The sequence below is a fragment of the Ornithorhynchus anatinus genome, chromosome 7 (genome assembly GCF_004115215.2).
Source record: "Ornithorhynchus anatinus isolate Pmale09 chromosome 7, mOrnAna1.pri.v4, whole genome shotgun sequence".
NCBI classification, from domain to species: Eukaryota; Metazoa; Chordata; class Mammalia; order Monotremata; family Ornithorhynchidae; genus Ornithorhynchus; species Ornithorhynchus anatinus.
Genome location: NC_041734.1, coordinates 34,823,402 through 34,839,932, shown reverse-complemented (window position 1 = coordinate 34,839,932; position 16,531 = coordinate 34,823,402). Strand labels below are relative to the sequence as shown.

At 45.6% G+C, this 16,531-nt stretch overlaps 1 protein-coding gene across 1 annotated transcript in view; it reads right to left on the bottom strand.

Moving 5' to 3' along the window:
* Positions 1-16,531, bottom strand: part of RAMP1 (receptor activity modifying protein 1) — a 117,092-nt gene that overhangs the window by 1,086 nt on the left and 99,475 nt on the right. The gene's annotated exons all lie outside the window — the stretch shown is intronic.

Here is a 16,531-nt window from a genome sequence, read left to right as displayed (position 1 = left end):
CCTGGAGCTCACAGTCTTAATCCCTGTTTTATAGATAAAGGTGAGGCACAGAGAAGTGAAGTGACTTGCTCAAGGTCACACAGCAGACAAGTGGCAGGCCTGGGATTAGAACCCATGACCTTCTGACTCCCAGGCCCATGCTCTATCCACTATGCCACACTGCTTCTCAAGGAGCTGAATGCCATCGGTGCTGGGCGATTCCTTGATGGTCGAATCAAAGTGGGCAGCCAGAAGGGAGGCAGAGTGGGCTAGAGGAAGTCCATGAGCTTCTCTGATAGCCATAGTAAAATAAAAAGACCGTGATTTGGTAGGGCAGTTTTAGCTTTCCCAAACATCTTCCCACCAGTGATCCCCTTCCCCAGCCTTGGGAGGCAGCCGGCGGTTGGTGGGGAGGGGGGTTCATTTGGGCCAGGACTTCTGGAGGCCAGCACCTCTGAGGAGCAGCCCAGCTCTGGACAAGCCTTGCTGGGCATCAGCAGAGCAGTGTGGCCTAATGGCTACAGCCAGGGCCTGGGAGTCAGAAAGACCTCGGTTCAAATCTCAGCTCTGCCACTTGTCTGCGAGGTGACCTTGGACAAGTCGCTTCACTTCTGTCTTTTTTAGTTACCTCATCAGTAAAATGAGGATTAAGACTGTGAGCCCCATGTGGGTCATGGACTGTGTCCAACCTGATTATCTTGTACCTACCCCAGTGCTTAGAATAATGCCTGGCGTTTAACAAACACAACAATAAAGGAGGGATCTGACTGGGACCCTGGAGGACTTGGCCCTACCCGGATCAGAGTGAGAAGGCCCAGAACTTGTAAGTGGCAGGACGTCTGTTCTTCAAACCCACTTCCCCCTCCCGTCTCCCATCTTTACAAATTCAAAGCGAGACTTTTCTTGATTAAGCCCTTCCTGCCTCTTCTCCCACTCCCTTCTATGTTGCCCTGACTCGCTCTCTTTATTCAGCCCCGCCCCCAGCCCCACAGTACTTATGCACATATCCTTACTTTATTGATATCGATGTCTGTCTCCCCCTCTAGACTGTAACCTTGTGATGGGCAGGGAATATGTCTGTTATATTGTTAGGTTGTACTCTCCCAAGCACTTAGTACAGTGCTCTGCACATAGTAAGTGCTCAATAAATACAGTTGAGTGATTGATTGGTCTCACCCTCCCCTGACCCCCAACACTGCTTCTTGCCCAGCAAGCCAGCGAGGTGCCCAGTCTGGAGACACCAGGCACAGTGAACCTCCATTACCCACCGTCGACCTCTGGTCCACATCCTACCGCTGTCCTGGAATGCCCTCCCTCCTCACCTCCGCCAAACTAACAACTCTCTTCCCCACCTCAAAGCCCTACTGAGAGCTCACCTCATCCAAGAGGCTTTCCCAGACTGAGCTTCCCCTTTTCCCTCCGCTCCCCCTCCGTCCTCTGCTCCCTCCCCCTTTCCCCCTTCACCTCCCCTCAGCTAAGCCCCCTTTCCCTCTGCTCCTCCCCCTCTCCCTTCCCCTCCCCTCAGCACTGTTCTCATTTGTATATATTTTTATTACCCTCATTTATTTTGTTAATGAGGTGTACATCCCCTTGATTCTATTTATTGTGATTACGTTGTCTTGTTTTTGTCTGTCTCCCCCGATTAGACTGGAAGCCCGTCACTGGGCAGGGATTGTCTCTATCTGTTGTCGAATTGTATATTCCAAGCACTTAGTACAGTGGTCTGCACATAGTAAGCGCTCAATAAATACTATTGAATGAATGAATTACCCAGCGCAATAGCCAAGAGCCATCAGCGCAACAAGGATTATTATTATTGTGGTACTTGTTAAGTGCTTAGTATGTGTTGTGCACTGCACTGAGTGCTGGAGTGGATACAAGATCATCAGGTTGGTCACAGTCCCTGTCCCTCAAGGGGCTCCCGACCTAAGGATCCCCACTTCAGAATCGGGATAACCATTTCGGAGGAGAGGCTTCAGGAAGATGAGCGTACCAAGACAGAAATAAAAGCGGCGGGGAGTGCCCATGCCTAGTCAGTCTTTTCAGACACAATCCTACCCATGGATGGGATCTGAATGTCAGAAGCATCATCTTTAAAACAGAAGACATGTGTGTGGAGGGGTGGGGAAGAGGGGGGCAGGTATACATACAAGGAAGGAGGGTACATGCTGTGAAGTCATCCTCACAGATTCTTCCTCAACATGGAATACTGAGGCAAAGCCATAGAAGGAGGAAGTGGAGGGAGCTGACCATTCTCCATTTCCTCGTAAGATCTTAGCCAGAGCCCTGGACACCTACCGAATTAGGTAGATTGTGAGCCTCATAAATTGGGAGCCCCTCAAGGGATAGAATCTGTGTCTATTCCTTCCGGTATAATCTTTCCCTGTGCTTATACAGTACCCTGCACACACAGACAGTGCTTAATAAATAGTATTACTACTACTGAAGAACATTCTGAAATCTGCACTCCCCAAATCACAATGCAGCTTGCAACACCAGAGTACAGCAGACATCACTTCAGCTATCTGTTATATCAAGAAGAAACACAGCAAACAAATCTGGACTGTGTTCGGAGACCTGATGTGAACATCTGACACCATGAATAAACCTGAATTCTGGCAACTACTGAGAAGTCAATCAACCAATCGCATTTACTGAGTGCTTAATGTGTGCAGACCACTGTACTAAGTGTTTGGAAGAGTACAATATAACAGACATGCTCATCTGACAGAGAGGCAGCAGTAGAAGACAGCTTAGCCTGCTGTTAACAATCAGAAAGAGGGTAACTATCTTGGACAAGAGACTTCAGGAAGATCAAGTTACTGAGAGAAAGAGATAATATTACACATTCCCTGCCACAATAAGCTTACAGCCTAGAGGGGAAGACAGACGTTAATATAAATATACAGTCCATCTTGGTTAAAAAAAAATTGGAATGAACTCTAAAAAATCCACTTAAGGAAACCATTTAAAGGACCCAGATTTCTAAAATTGGAAGCGTTGGCAAATAGGGCAGAGGCCACATTTAAAATGGTTAAATATTAGGAAATACGGGCTAGGAAGTGTGTCTAACCTGATTATCTTGCATCTACCCCAGCGCTCAGTACAGTGCTTGGCATATAGTAAGAGCTTAACAAATATCACAAATATTAAAAAGAAGTCTGCATTTCACCTATCTACCTCGTGCTGAAATGGCTTCAGAAGAAAAGCAGGCTTCTGACGTAATATTTGTGCAGTGGGGCATTTGGTTACTTGGTAGGGGTGGGTTTAACATTATAGGAATAGAATTCTTGGCACTGTGAGTAGGGAATGTGTCTACCATCTCGGTTGTATTGTACTCTCCCAGCATTCAGCACAGTGCTCTGCTTACAGTAAGTTCTCAGCAAATACCATTGATGATAAAAATGATTTTAACTGCTCATCCGATCGTAAAGATTCCATGTTCCACTCCCAGCTTTTATCATCACCTCCATCATTCCCATCACAAGGTACAGTGAGACAAAACTAGCAAAATGATGCAGAGAATGGAGACACTCTCATTCAATCACAAAGCTCACCTTGGCTATTTTGGGCAAGTGCTTTTCATAATAATTATAGTACTTATTATAAATATGGAACTTAATAAGTACTTACTATGTTGTAAGCACTATTCTAAGCCCTGGGGTATGTACAAGTTAAGCAGGTTGGGTACAGTCCCTGTCTCACATGCAGCTCACAATCCAAGCAGGAGGGAGTAGGATTTAATCCCCATTTTATAATAATGTTGGTATTTGTTAAGCGCTTACTATGTGCAGAGCACTGTTCTAAGTGCTGAGGTAGATACAGGGTAATCAGGTTGTCCCACGTGAGGCTCACAGTCTTTATCCCCATTTTACAGATGAGGGGACTGAGGCACAGAGACGTTAAGTGACTTGCCCACAGTCACACAGCTGACAAGTGGCAGAGAGGAACCTGAGGTACAGAGAAGTGACTTGCCCTACATCACACAGCAGACATGTATGCAGCAGAAACAGGATTAGAACCCAGGTCCTCTGACTCCCAGGCCCAGGCTCTCTGTACTAGGCCATGCGGCTGCCCACTTCTTTGGCTAACAGCATAGATTATCTGATCCTGAAATGCCTGGAACAGGTCTTTGAGATTTCAGAGTCAGCTGCTAGCATCAGTGTTGCTTGAACATCTCCAGGATGGCTGGTCCTTTGCTAGGCCCTTGGTGTGGCCATTCAAGAACAAATATCGGCCCATATGATGTTTTGCTGAAATGTTCCCAGTCCCTCATCTGCCTTGGCGTGATCTGGATGGTTTTTACACCTCCTTCCCAAACACTCACTTTGGACTGATAGGCAGAGCCAGCTCGCCAACAAGACTTTCCCAACTGAACTCCAAATGCCTCGAGTCAAAATGGCCCAACAGTTACCTCCAGCCACATGTATTCAATTGCTCAGTATGGTAAAAACTCAATAAATACCACTGATATACTTCTGCCCTTCCTCAGTGCTCCTATGCATATGTGCAGAGCAAGGTTTTAATCAGTTTACTCTATTTGTAAATGCATTCTTAGGTCCGTTTCAACTTTTAGAGGGTATGCTCTGTTCTACTTTCCCAGTACTGTCCTAGTACAGTGCTTAGCACTAAGTGGATGCTCACTACTGTAACTTTTAGGACAAAACTTTTTCCAGACTAGCCTCTAATACCTGTGTGTGCAACGTTCACCTGAATGGCAAAGCTTCAATCAAAGTGCCTTGCCGGGATTTTTTTTTTCAAGGATAAAGCATGCAAGTATGTAAGAGATTCTCTCAAAGATATGTTGATATTATACTGATATTAATAATGCAGCGTGGCTCAGTGGAAAGAGCCCGGGCTTAGTAGTCATAAGACCTGGGTTCGAATCCCGGCTCTGCCACTTGTCAGCTGTGTGACTCTGGGCAAGTCACTTCACTTCTCTGTGCCTCAGTTCCCTCACCTGTAAAATGGGGATTAACTGTGAGCCTCACATGGGACAACCTGATGACCCTGTATCTACCCCAGCGCTTAGAACAGTGCTTTGCACATAGTAAGCGCTTAACAAATACCAACATTATTAATAATGAAAATAATAATATCTTTTAGGGACTATCTATGTCCCAAGCACTCTATTTAGTGCTGGGGAAGATAGAAGATACTTAGGTTGGGCATAGTTCCTTTCCCACATGGGGCTCAGTCTAAGTGGAGTAGGATTTAATCCCCATTTGACAAATGAGGAAACTGAGGCACAGAAAAGGTAAGTGACTTTCCCAATATCACACAACAGGCAAGTGGCAGAGTTGGGATTAGAACCCAGGTCCTCTGAGTCCCAGACCTGTGCACTTTTCCACTAGGCCATGCTGCTTCATTATTGCCCATTTCATCTCTGAACTTCTACTGCTATTTCAGCAGTATTTCCTGTGGGAATAGGCTGGGTAGAAAATGTTGTGCTGTGCACCTGTGACTGGTGCTGTTGGAAAAGTGGGAAGATTGTGACTATCCGTATTGATGGAGCGGTGAAGAACTTGAAATTGGTTCCTATAGCCAGGGCAGATCACAACTCTTAGTGCTGTGGTGGTCACTGCACTCTTAGATTGCTCTTTTTACTTTATTACGCTATTTTTTTTTATTTTTTACGGTATTTGTCAAGTGGTTACTATGCGCCAGGTGCTGTACGCTGGAGTATATTTTTTTTTAAAGGGTATTTGTTAAGCACTTACTTTGGGTCAAACACTGTTCTAAGCGCTGGGGTAGATTCAAGTTGATTAGGTTGGACATGGTCCCTGTCCCGCAGGGGCTCAAGGCCTAAGCCAGAGGGAGAACAGGAGAACTGAGGCTCAGAGAAGTGAATTGACTTAATTGACCAAAGTCACACAGCAAGCAATGGCCTAGCCAGGATTAGAGTCCAGGTCCTCTATCTCCCAAGCCTGTGCGCTTTCCACTAAGCCATGCTGCTTTTCCAAACAATGTACATACAAGTTAATAAGGTTGGACACAGTCCCTGTCCCTCATAGGGCTCACAGTCTTTATCCCCCATTTAACAGATAAGGTAACTGAGGCCCAGAGAAAATTGTATTTGTTAAGCGCTTTCTATGTGCAAAGCACTGTTCTAAGTGCTGGGGGATACAAGGTGATCAGGTTGTCCCACGTGGGGCTCACAGTTTTAAGCCCCATTTGACAGATGAGGTAACTGAGGCACAAGAAGTTAAGCGACTTGCCCAAGGTCACACAGCTGACTAGCGGCAGAGTCGGGATTAGAACCCGTGACCTCTGACTCCCAAGCCCGCGCTCTTTCCACTGAGTCATGCTGCTTCTCAGAGAAGTGAAGTGACTTGCCCAAGTTCACACAGCAGACAATTGGAAGAGCTAAATTTATAATCCAGGTCCTTCTGACTCTCAGGCCGGTGTTCTAGCCACTAGGCCATGCTGCTTTCCATTTCTTTCCTGGGGTGTCCATTCCCCCCACAAACCTCCTCCCAATCTCTGACTGGGAGGCCCCTGAGGGGCAGCAACTGATTCAAACTCATCCTGGAACCTATCCCTAGTCCTTAGCACCGTGGCCTGCACAAAGTAACCCCCCCTTCCAAAAATTGAATTCATCTTTGTCATTTTAAAATGGTTCCCTCCAAGGGCTACCTCACTGATAACCACATGCAGTTTCAGATCTGGTCAGGATGCAGGTGAGAGTTTGGTTGGAGAAGCAAATGGGAAATCTTCCTCGGGGTTGGGGAGGGCAGCTTTTGCACAGCTGTGAAATCCCTCACCCAATAGCTCATTGATCCAATTGAAAACACCCCCTCCCCTCCTTCCTGAAGAGGTGAGAGCCAAAAAACCCATAAGAGGCCCCCCCTTCAGGTTAGCCTCCAGCCTGAGCTCTTGGGAAGCCCTCAAAGAGCCTTATGGAGAATGGTTTCCTCTTGGCTGGGCCTTTTGTTTCAAGCGCAAGAAGCCTGGACCCACGGTCCAAGAGCAGTAATGCAGCAGGAGGGGAATGCAAGGCCCAGAGAAAGGATGACCTGGAAGGGGGGCTGATTCAGAAGCCAGAAAACATTCTGAGGAGCTGGAGGAGTTTCGGTTGCTTGGCTACCATTGACCGCCTTTGTCAGTTACCTGACCCTGGCGGAAGATGCGTCCGCATCCAGCTGGGTGGCAGCATAGAAGAGGCCTAGGGCGGGAAACCAGGAAATGAGGAGCAACTAAAAGTGGCTGACGTCTTCTTTTTGTCACCTGGGGGTTTGGGGTGGAGTAAGAGCTGGTTACCTGCCCCCCTTCTTTCTACCCTTTCCAAGGTAACTGGAAAAATAAAATCAGAAAATCCCTTTCAAAGTAGAGGGACCCTGTGATTGAAAAGCAAAGCTGCTGACAAGGAAATTGGGCCAAGGTGTGTGAATTCCACATTGTCACACTGTGCCGATGAAAATACAGAAGTGGCTCAGTGCAGAGAGCCCGGGCTTGGGTCAGAGGTCATGGGTTTGAATCCCGGCTCTGCCACTTGTCAGCTGTGTGACTGTGGGCAAATCACTTAACTTCTCTGTGCCTCAGTTCCCTCATCTGTAAAATGGGAATTAAGACTGTGAGCCTCACATGGGACAACCTGATTACCTTGTATCTACCCCAGTGTTTAGAACAGTGCTCTGCACATAGTAAGCGCTTAACAAATATCAACATTATTATTATTATTACACTTTTTGCTATTTGGGATGACCTTTGCTCAGACATTAATGACGCAGAGGGTGAAGGGATATCTGTCCTACCACCAGGATGCCCTTGAGTTGCTTTTGCAGTAGTGGTTTGTGTGGAACCATCTGCACTCCCTTGCCCTGTGACACGTATTTTGACACATCGAATAGGGGAATGAGTGTGTTCAATGGTCCTAGAACAGATTAACTCTGAGAGCTCAGTGGCAGGCACACCGTGCCCTCACTCATTTAAGTTTTTGTGTTTTTTATGGTATTCGTTAAGCATATACCATGTATCATATCATACACTGTTCTAAGTGCTGGGGTAGATAAAAGTTTATCAAGTCAGACACAGTCCCTATCCCACATGGGGAACACAGTCTAAGTAGAAGGAAGTAGGATCTAATCCCCGTTTGACAGTTGAGGAAACTGTGAAGCACAGAGAAGTTAAGTGACTTGCCCAAGATCCCTCAGGCAAGCAACTGCAGAGCTGGGAATAAAGCAGAGTTGGGATTAAAGCCCAGATCCTCTGACTCCCACGCCTGTAATGTCCCCACTAGGCCACACTGCTTCCTAAGTCGAGTATAATTTGCAGAGCGCTTCTTAGTAAGGGCCAGGGGAGGTTTTCACTTTCTTGGGAAAACCCGAGGAAGAGCCCAGTCAAGAAATGAAAAACAAAAGAGAGAGTAACGAAAGCAATCCAAAAAGCTAGAGTTGTTCTCAGCACTATTAGACAGCCCAGAGCCAGAAAATGCAGTCTTGTCTCTGCACTTTGACAACACATGAATGTTCATAACCACTCTCCCGCCAACACGGCGCCTGGTAATCCAAAAAGGCTCACATTGTTGGGCGAATGGCCCCTAATGCCCTAACAACGTTTTCTAGCTGGAGGACATTTGTCATTCAAGGCTGCCAAGGCTGCAACAATAGCTGCTTCTCCCTTTCCTTCACAGCCATCCTGCAGGCAGTTACTATTAAATCCCCATCATCTAAGTCTTCCTGTTCTTTACAGCACTCCATTGCTTCTCCCCCACCTACCATACCTCTCTGCTCTCTTATAACAACCCAACCTTCACACTTTGGTCCTCTAACACCCGTCTTCTCAGTGGACCTCGATTTTGTCTACCTCACAGCCCACTCCTTGCCCATGGACTCCCTCTGACCTGGAACTTCCTCCACCTTCAAAATCTTAATGAAAATCACATCTCCTCCAAGGCTAAACTGCATTTACCCTTCTTTCCGCTTTGCCTGGACACTTGTACCCTTTAAGCATTTGATATTCAATCCACATTCAGGTCTCATCACTTATGTGTATATCATTTTTCCTTGCCATTTCCCCTATCTGTAATTTATTTTGATGTCCGTTTCCCCTTCTAGACTGTAATGCCACGTGGGCAGGAATTATGTCTACCAACTCTACTGTTCACCACGATTAGTACAGTGCTCTACACGCAGTAAGCACTCAGTAAATTCCACAGATTGATTATCCCCACATCATCCAAAAGTCTTTAGCCTTAGCCTCTGGTCACCCTAATATTCAATCTTTCTGTTTCCTTCTCCCCACACTTTTGGGTTGGTTTGTTTTTTTATGTTTGTTAAGCACTTACTTTGTGCCAAGCACTCTACTAAACACTGGGGTAGATAAAAGATAATCAGGTTGCACACAGTCCCTTGTCCCACATGGGGCTTACAGACAATCCCCATTTTACTGATGAGGTAACTGAAGCACAGAGAAGTGACTTGCCCCTGATCACACAACAGACAAGTGGAGGAGTCTGGATTAGAACCCGGATCCTTCTGACTTCCAGGTCGATGCTCTAGCCATTAGGCCACGCTGCTTTGTCTGGAGCAAAATCTGCCTGGGTGCTCTCTAACATTTGTATTCCCTTTCTCCTCCATTTTCCCATTCAGGCAGGCCACACTACTTTATTCATCCATTTACATTAACAAAAGTTTCTTTAGTTTCTTTTTCCAGACAGTTTTTCTTCTGGGCCCAATTCCACTATTACTCTTCCTTTCTATAAAAGTTTTCTTTTTCTATCTTGAGTTCAGCTTGAGATTCCACTGCAAGTTCTCTGCCACAGCTGTTTGGGCTCCTTTTTGACCCATTCTCCTTTTCTGAGGACTAGTAATGGTAGTAGTAGTAAGTAGTAGTAACTTAATAGTAATAGAAATAATAGTAGTACAGCTTGGCCTTGTGGACAGAGCACAGATCTGGGAGACAGGGGACCTGGGTTCTAATCCTGCCTCCACCATTCATCTGCTGAGTGACCTTGGGCAAGTCACTTCACTTCTTCTGAAGCAGCGTGGCTCAGTGGAAAGAGCATGGGCTTTGGAGTCAGAGGTCATGAGTTTGAATCCCACCTCTGCCACTTGTCTGCTGTGTGACCTTGGGCAAGTCACTTCACTTCTCTGTGCCTCAGTTACCTCATCTGTAAAATGGGGATGAAGACTGTGAGCCCCACGTGGGACAACCTGATTCCCCTGTGTCTACCCCAGCGCTTAGAACAGTGCTCGGCACATAGTAAGCACTTAACAAATACCAACATTATCATTATTATTCTTTGTGCTTCAGTTCCTTTAGCTGTAAAACGGGGATTAATACTGTAAGCTCCTTGTGGGGCATGGACTATATTCACCCTGATTAGATTGTATCTACCCCAGCGCTTACTACAGTGCCTGGCACACAGTGAGCGCTTAACAAATACAATAAAAAATTAATGGTGGTAGTAGTAATAGTAATTATTGTAATAATGATAGAAATAATAGTATTGGTGGTAGAAATAGTAATGGTGGTGGTAGTAATCGTTGGGCAGGGACTGTCTCTATCTGTTGCCAAATTGTACACTCCAAGTGCTCAGTACAGTACTCTGCACATATAATGATAATAATAATAATAGTGGTATTTGTTAAGTGCTTACTACGTGCCAAGCACCGTTCTAAGCGCTGTGGGGATACAAGGTGATCACGTTGTCCCACATGGGGCTCACAGTTTTAATCTCCATTTTACAGATGAGGTAACTGAGGCACAGAGAAGTAAAGTGACTTGCCCAAAGTCACACAGCTGGCAAGCAGCAGAGCAGGGATTCAAACCCATGCCCGTTGACTCCCAAGCCCGGGATCTTTCCACTGAGCCACGCTACTTCTCTATGCTCAATAAATACTATTGAATGAACAGTAATTGTAGTTATTGTAATAATGGTAGAATAGTAATAGTAATCGTAATGGGAGTAGAAATAGAGATGGCGGTGGTAGTAGTAATAGTCCTTATTGTAATAATGATAGAATCAATAGTAATAAGGATGGTATTAAAAATAGCAATCATAGTGAGTGGTAATAGTAATGGTAGTTATTGAAATAATGAAAGAAGCAATAGTAATGATAATGGTATTAGAAGTAGTAATGGTGGTGGTGGTAATAGCAGTTGTTATAATAATGACAGAAGTGATAGTAGTAGTAGTAGTAGTAAGAGAACTAGGAATGGTGGTGGTGGGAGTAGTGACGGTAGTGGCAGTAATGTCAGTAGTGGTAACGGTAGTAAGAATAGTGCATTTGAGTGCACTGTGCTTGGGAAGCATAAACCAAATAAGGGACAAGATCCCCGTCCATGAGAAGTTTACACAAGTCTTGCCGCTAAACTCCATTTCCACTCCCACTACTGATTTCCAAGTGGAAATCAAAACTGCGAAAAGTCCACCCTAACCTAACCCAACCCATCCTTCCATCCTTCACAGAAATACATTTTTTGTCTTTTCACGAGGTCCTACTTAGATCCCGCCAGGTTATTCAGTCAGTCGAATGAAGCGCTTACTAAGCGCTTAGAACATACAATTCAGCAACAGATAGAGACAATCCCTGCCCAACAACGGGTTGTAAAAAGCCGCAGGAGCCACAAATAAGAGATAGTCAGCCACAACCCAACCATAACCGACACATAGAACACTGACATTAATAAAAATTGCTGCACCAGCCTCGCTCAGTTTTCAAACACTAATTCCAACATCCCCCACCACACACATGTACATAAGACTTTTTTTGTGCCTCCTCCAATTATGGCTGTCAGACCTCATCATTTGTGTCTTATCCCCCAAGAGAGATCTTAAAAACAGGTCCTTTTCAGGTTTAATTTCACTGACCATTTTGAGTATCCAACCCCCATATCTCCCCCAAATTTCCCCCAGACTAATAATGCTTGAGACTGCTCTTGATTCTTCTATCCTCCTCCCTTCTGCTTGGAGCAGCACCTGGCTTCTTACTCTACTACCATGACATCACCCACACGGGCCGCCAACGGTTCCAAATGGCCCCTTATTTTTCCGTCCTATGACCACCCTGCACAGCCAGAGGAAAGGAACTAGCAGAGAAGCACAAAAGAATGAACGACAAGGCCAGACCTGCCCGACCCTCATCCTAACTTCAGTTTTCTCTCCAATTCACCAATGCAGTGAATTATGGTATTTACTAAGCTCTTACTCTATGCCAAGCCTTATGGTAAGCACTGGGGTAGATTTGATATATAGAGAGTTGCCCTTTGTATTCGAAGAGGACACCACTGGTAGAGAAGCTCACCTTTGAGTGAGAGATTCAAGATAATTAGATCAGACAGAGTTAATTAATCTGTCAATCAAGCATCATGACCTAGTGGAAAGAGCATGGGCCTGTGAGTCAGAGGATCTGGGCTCTAATCCTGGCTTGGCCAGTTGCTTGTTGTGTGACCTTGGGCAAGTAATTCCACTTCTCTGTGCCTCAATTCTCCTGTTTTCCCTTGTACTTAGGCTGTGAACCCCATGCGGGACAGGGGTGTCCAACCTAATTAACTTGTACCTACCCCAGGGCTTAGAACAGTGTTTGACACATTGTAGGTGCTTATCAAGTACCATAAAACAATATTAAGGCCCTTATGAGTGCTGGATGCCATATTAAGATTTGGGGAGAGTACGAATATACCAAGGTGCCATCTCCCTGCCCTCAGGGAGCTTGCAATTTAGTGGGGAGGGTGGCGGGGATGGAGGAGAGGATGGACAGTCACTATTTACAGAAAGTAAAAAGGATGAAGAACTAGGAAAGAGCAAGAAAAGTAGCCACAACAGTACACGATCAAGAGCTTAGTACAGTGCTCTTCACACAGTAAGCATTCAGTGCCACTGATTGATCCTCAGTATGAGCCAGTGGACTACCTGAATGTAGAGATCAAAATCATTGCTGAGCAAATAATAACTTGAATGAGTCGGCCTGAATGGTGAGACCTCATCTGGCATAGGGGATAGGGCATGAACCTGGGAGTCAGAGGCCATGGGTTCTAATCGTGGCTCTGCCACTTGTCTGTTGTGTGACCTTGGGCAAGTCACTTCACTTCTCTGTGCCTCAGTTACCTCATCTGTAAAATGGGGATTGAGACTGTGAGCTCCATTGGGGACAGGAATTGTGTCCAATCCAATCATCTTGTATCTACCCCAGCTTCTAGTATGGTGCTTGGCACATACTAAGCACTTAACAAATACCACAATTGTTATATTATGATTAGTCTCTCAAGCAAATCAACAAATGGTGCTTTATTCTTGTCTCTGGTTCATGGCCTTGCCCTAAGAACTCCCTCCCCCTTTCATATCCAGCAAACCACTGCTTTGCCGATTTTCAAAGCCCATCTGAAATCACATTTACCCCAGGAGGCCTTCCCCAATTAATTTCCAATCTCCCCATCTTATAATATCCTGTCAGCTGCCTGTTCAGCTCTTCTATATTTCCAAAGCATGTGGGATTTCCCAACCTCCCTCCCAAAGCACTTATGTTCGTATCTTAGCTGCGCACATTTCTTCCGATCTCCAATTTATTTTAATGTCTATCATGCTAGGCTATAATCTCCTCAAGGTCAGGGATCATGTCTACTAATTCTATTGTACTGCCCCTAGCACTTAGTACAGTGCTCTGCACATGGTGGGTGCCCAAATACCATTCAACAATCCATAGTATTTACTGAATTCTTTAATAATAAAATTGTGATATTTGTTAAGCGCTTACTGTGTGGATACAAGCAAATCGAGTTGGGCACAGTCCTTGTCCCATGTGGGGCTTACAGTCTCAATCCCCATTTTCCAGATGAGGTAACTGAGGCACAGAGAAGTGAAGTGACTTATCCAAGGTCACACAGCAGCAAGGGACAGAACCGGGGTTAGAGCCATGACCTTCTGACTCCAGGCCCATGCAGAGCACTGAACTAAGCATTTGTGAGAGTACAGAACAGTTGGTAAACATGATCCCTTCCTTTCAGGATCTTACAGTCTAATGGGGGAGACAGATATTAAAATAAATTACAGGTAAGGAAATTATATATGTGTATATATATATATATATATATGCTGTAGGGGTTGGGTAACTCAATGCTTAGGGGATGGGACTAAGAGCATGAGGGAGGCATTAAGGAGAGAAAGTGGGGTTGCAAGGGATGAAAACTTGGAGGAGGCTTTCCTGGAGGAGATGTGATTTTAGTAGGGCTTTGAAGATAGGGTGAGTGGGGGTCTGTCACATATGTAGGGGGAAGGAGCTACGGAAAGGAGGGAGGACATGGCAGCAGCAAGGGAAGCAGCATGGCATAGTCTCTAGAGCACACTGGCCTGGGGGTCAGAAGGTCATGGGTTCTAATTCCGGCTCCACGACTTGTCTGCTGTGTGACCTTCTGCTGTGTGACTTTGGCTAAGTCACTTCACTTCTCTGTGTCTCAGTTACCTCATCTGTAAAAAAGTGGGGATTGAGACTGTGAGCCCAATGTGAGACAGGGACTGAGTCCAACGTGATTTGTTTGTATTTATCCCAGCGCTTAAGTACAATGCCTGGCACAAAGTAAGTGCTTAGCAAATACCATATTATTATGAGTAAGGGATTGACTGTGGGTGAGGTGAGTGTGAAGGACAGTGAGTAAACTGGTATTAAGGAAAATGGGTAATAAGCTGGCGAAGCTAGGCTGTAGTGGGAGAGGACCAAGGGGAAGAAAGGGGAAGAGAGCTGATTGAGTACTTTGAATCTGATGGTGAGGGGTTCCTGCTTCATGGAAAGATCGATGGGCCACAATTGGAGGCATTTGAGGAGTGGGTAGATATGCAAAGAAAGATTTTTTTAGAAAGGTGATTCAGGCAGCAGAGCCAAGTACGGACTGGAGAGGGGAAGAAACTAGAGGTAGGGAGGTCAGCGAGGAGGTTGATGCAGTAGCCTAGACAGGATGTAAATGCTTGAACCAGGATTTAGAAGGAGGAACAAATTTTGTAGATGTTGAGGAGATGGAATGGATAAGATTTGGTGATGAGCTGAAAATGCTGGTTAAAGGGGAGAGATGACTGGAGAATAATGCCAAAGAGGTGGGCTGCCATTTTCTCAGCCACAGAGGAACAAAGTATAGCCATCCTACTGTGTGAACCATCTCCTCAAGTCAAAAAGTCTGAAGCCCCATTCACAAACATTCCTCAAAGAACACCAACCATGCAGTCAAATAGGATCCTGAATGGTCTGCTTGCAGCCTCGAGATTCCTTTTGCTTGCCAAGAGCCTGGTTCTTGGCCCTCTGATACATAACTAGCCCCAAGCTTCAGATCAATCAGTCGTACTTTTAATTAATATTAATGTCTGTCTCCCCCTCTTGACTGTAAGCTCATTATGGGCAAGGAACATGTCTGCTTATTCTGTATTATTGTACTCTCCCAAGCGCTAATTACAGTGCTCTACACATATTAAGCGCTCAATAAATACCACTGATTGATTGAGATCCACTGGAAGGCAGAGAAATCCATGGGGCTCCATTCTCCTCAAGTGTTAATGTGCTATTTTGAAGCAAGGGGGAGAATTGCTTTTAAAGTGCTCCTTTAATGCAAACTGGAAAGACTGAGAAAAGATCTGCTGAGGCACTCACTTGTTATCAAGTCCTCTGGCTCCCTGTGGAATGAGAATTTAACCAGTCCTTGTTTGAAAGGATGCCAGAGGTTGGCTCTTGAAGGAAATCTGAACTGCCCCAAAGTCAAGTGGACCCTTGACCTAAGATGAACCTCCCAATACCCCTCACCCTTGCCCCCATTCATACTCAGCCTCTCCTAGTGCTCCTCTGACCCTCACCTTCCCTTCTAGTGGCCTTTTCCCACTCCTGTCAACGTTAGCAGCAGCAGCAGCAGCCCAGTTAGTGAAGATCTCAAGAAGATCTTTACAAGGACAAAGAGCCAGGCAGATCAGAAAAGAGGCATTTTTCTGGGAAGAGGTTTCTGTTGCCCTCAGCTAAAAGTCGTGTGGGCCCCCAAACCTTCAAAGTGGCTTCTGAACTCCCCCCATAGGTTGGGGGAGAGGGAGGTGGGGGCATTCTATCCAACTGGTCAATCAATTGAAGCAGCATGGCCTAGTGGATAAAGCATGGGCCTGGAAGTCAGAAGGACCTGGGTTCTAATTCCATTTCTGCCACTTGTCTGTTGTGTGACCTTAGGCAAATCACTGAATTTATACACCTCAGTTATCTCATCTGCAAAATGGAGATTACGACTGGAGGCCTCTTGTGGGACAGGGACAGTGCCCAACCAGATTACTCTGTATCTACCCCAGCTCTTAGAACTGTGGCTGGCACATAGTAAGTTTTTAACAAATACCATTTTTTTTAAAAAAATCAATCAATGGAATTTATTAAGCACTTACAGTGTGCAGAGCACTGTAGTACCCTTCACCACACTGCCAAGATCCACCCTTTCCTCTCCATCCAAACTGCTACCGCATTAAGTACAGTCACTCGTCCTATCCCGATTAGATTACAGCATTAGCCTCCTTTCTGACCTCCCAACCTCCTGCCTCTCTTCAGTTCAGCCCATACTTCACTCTGCTGCCTGGATTATCTTTCTATAGAAACGTCTG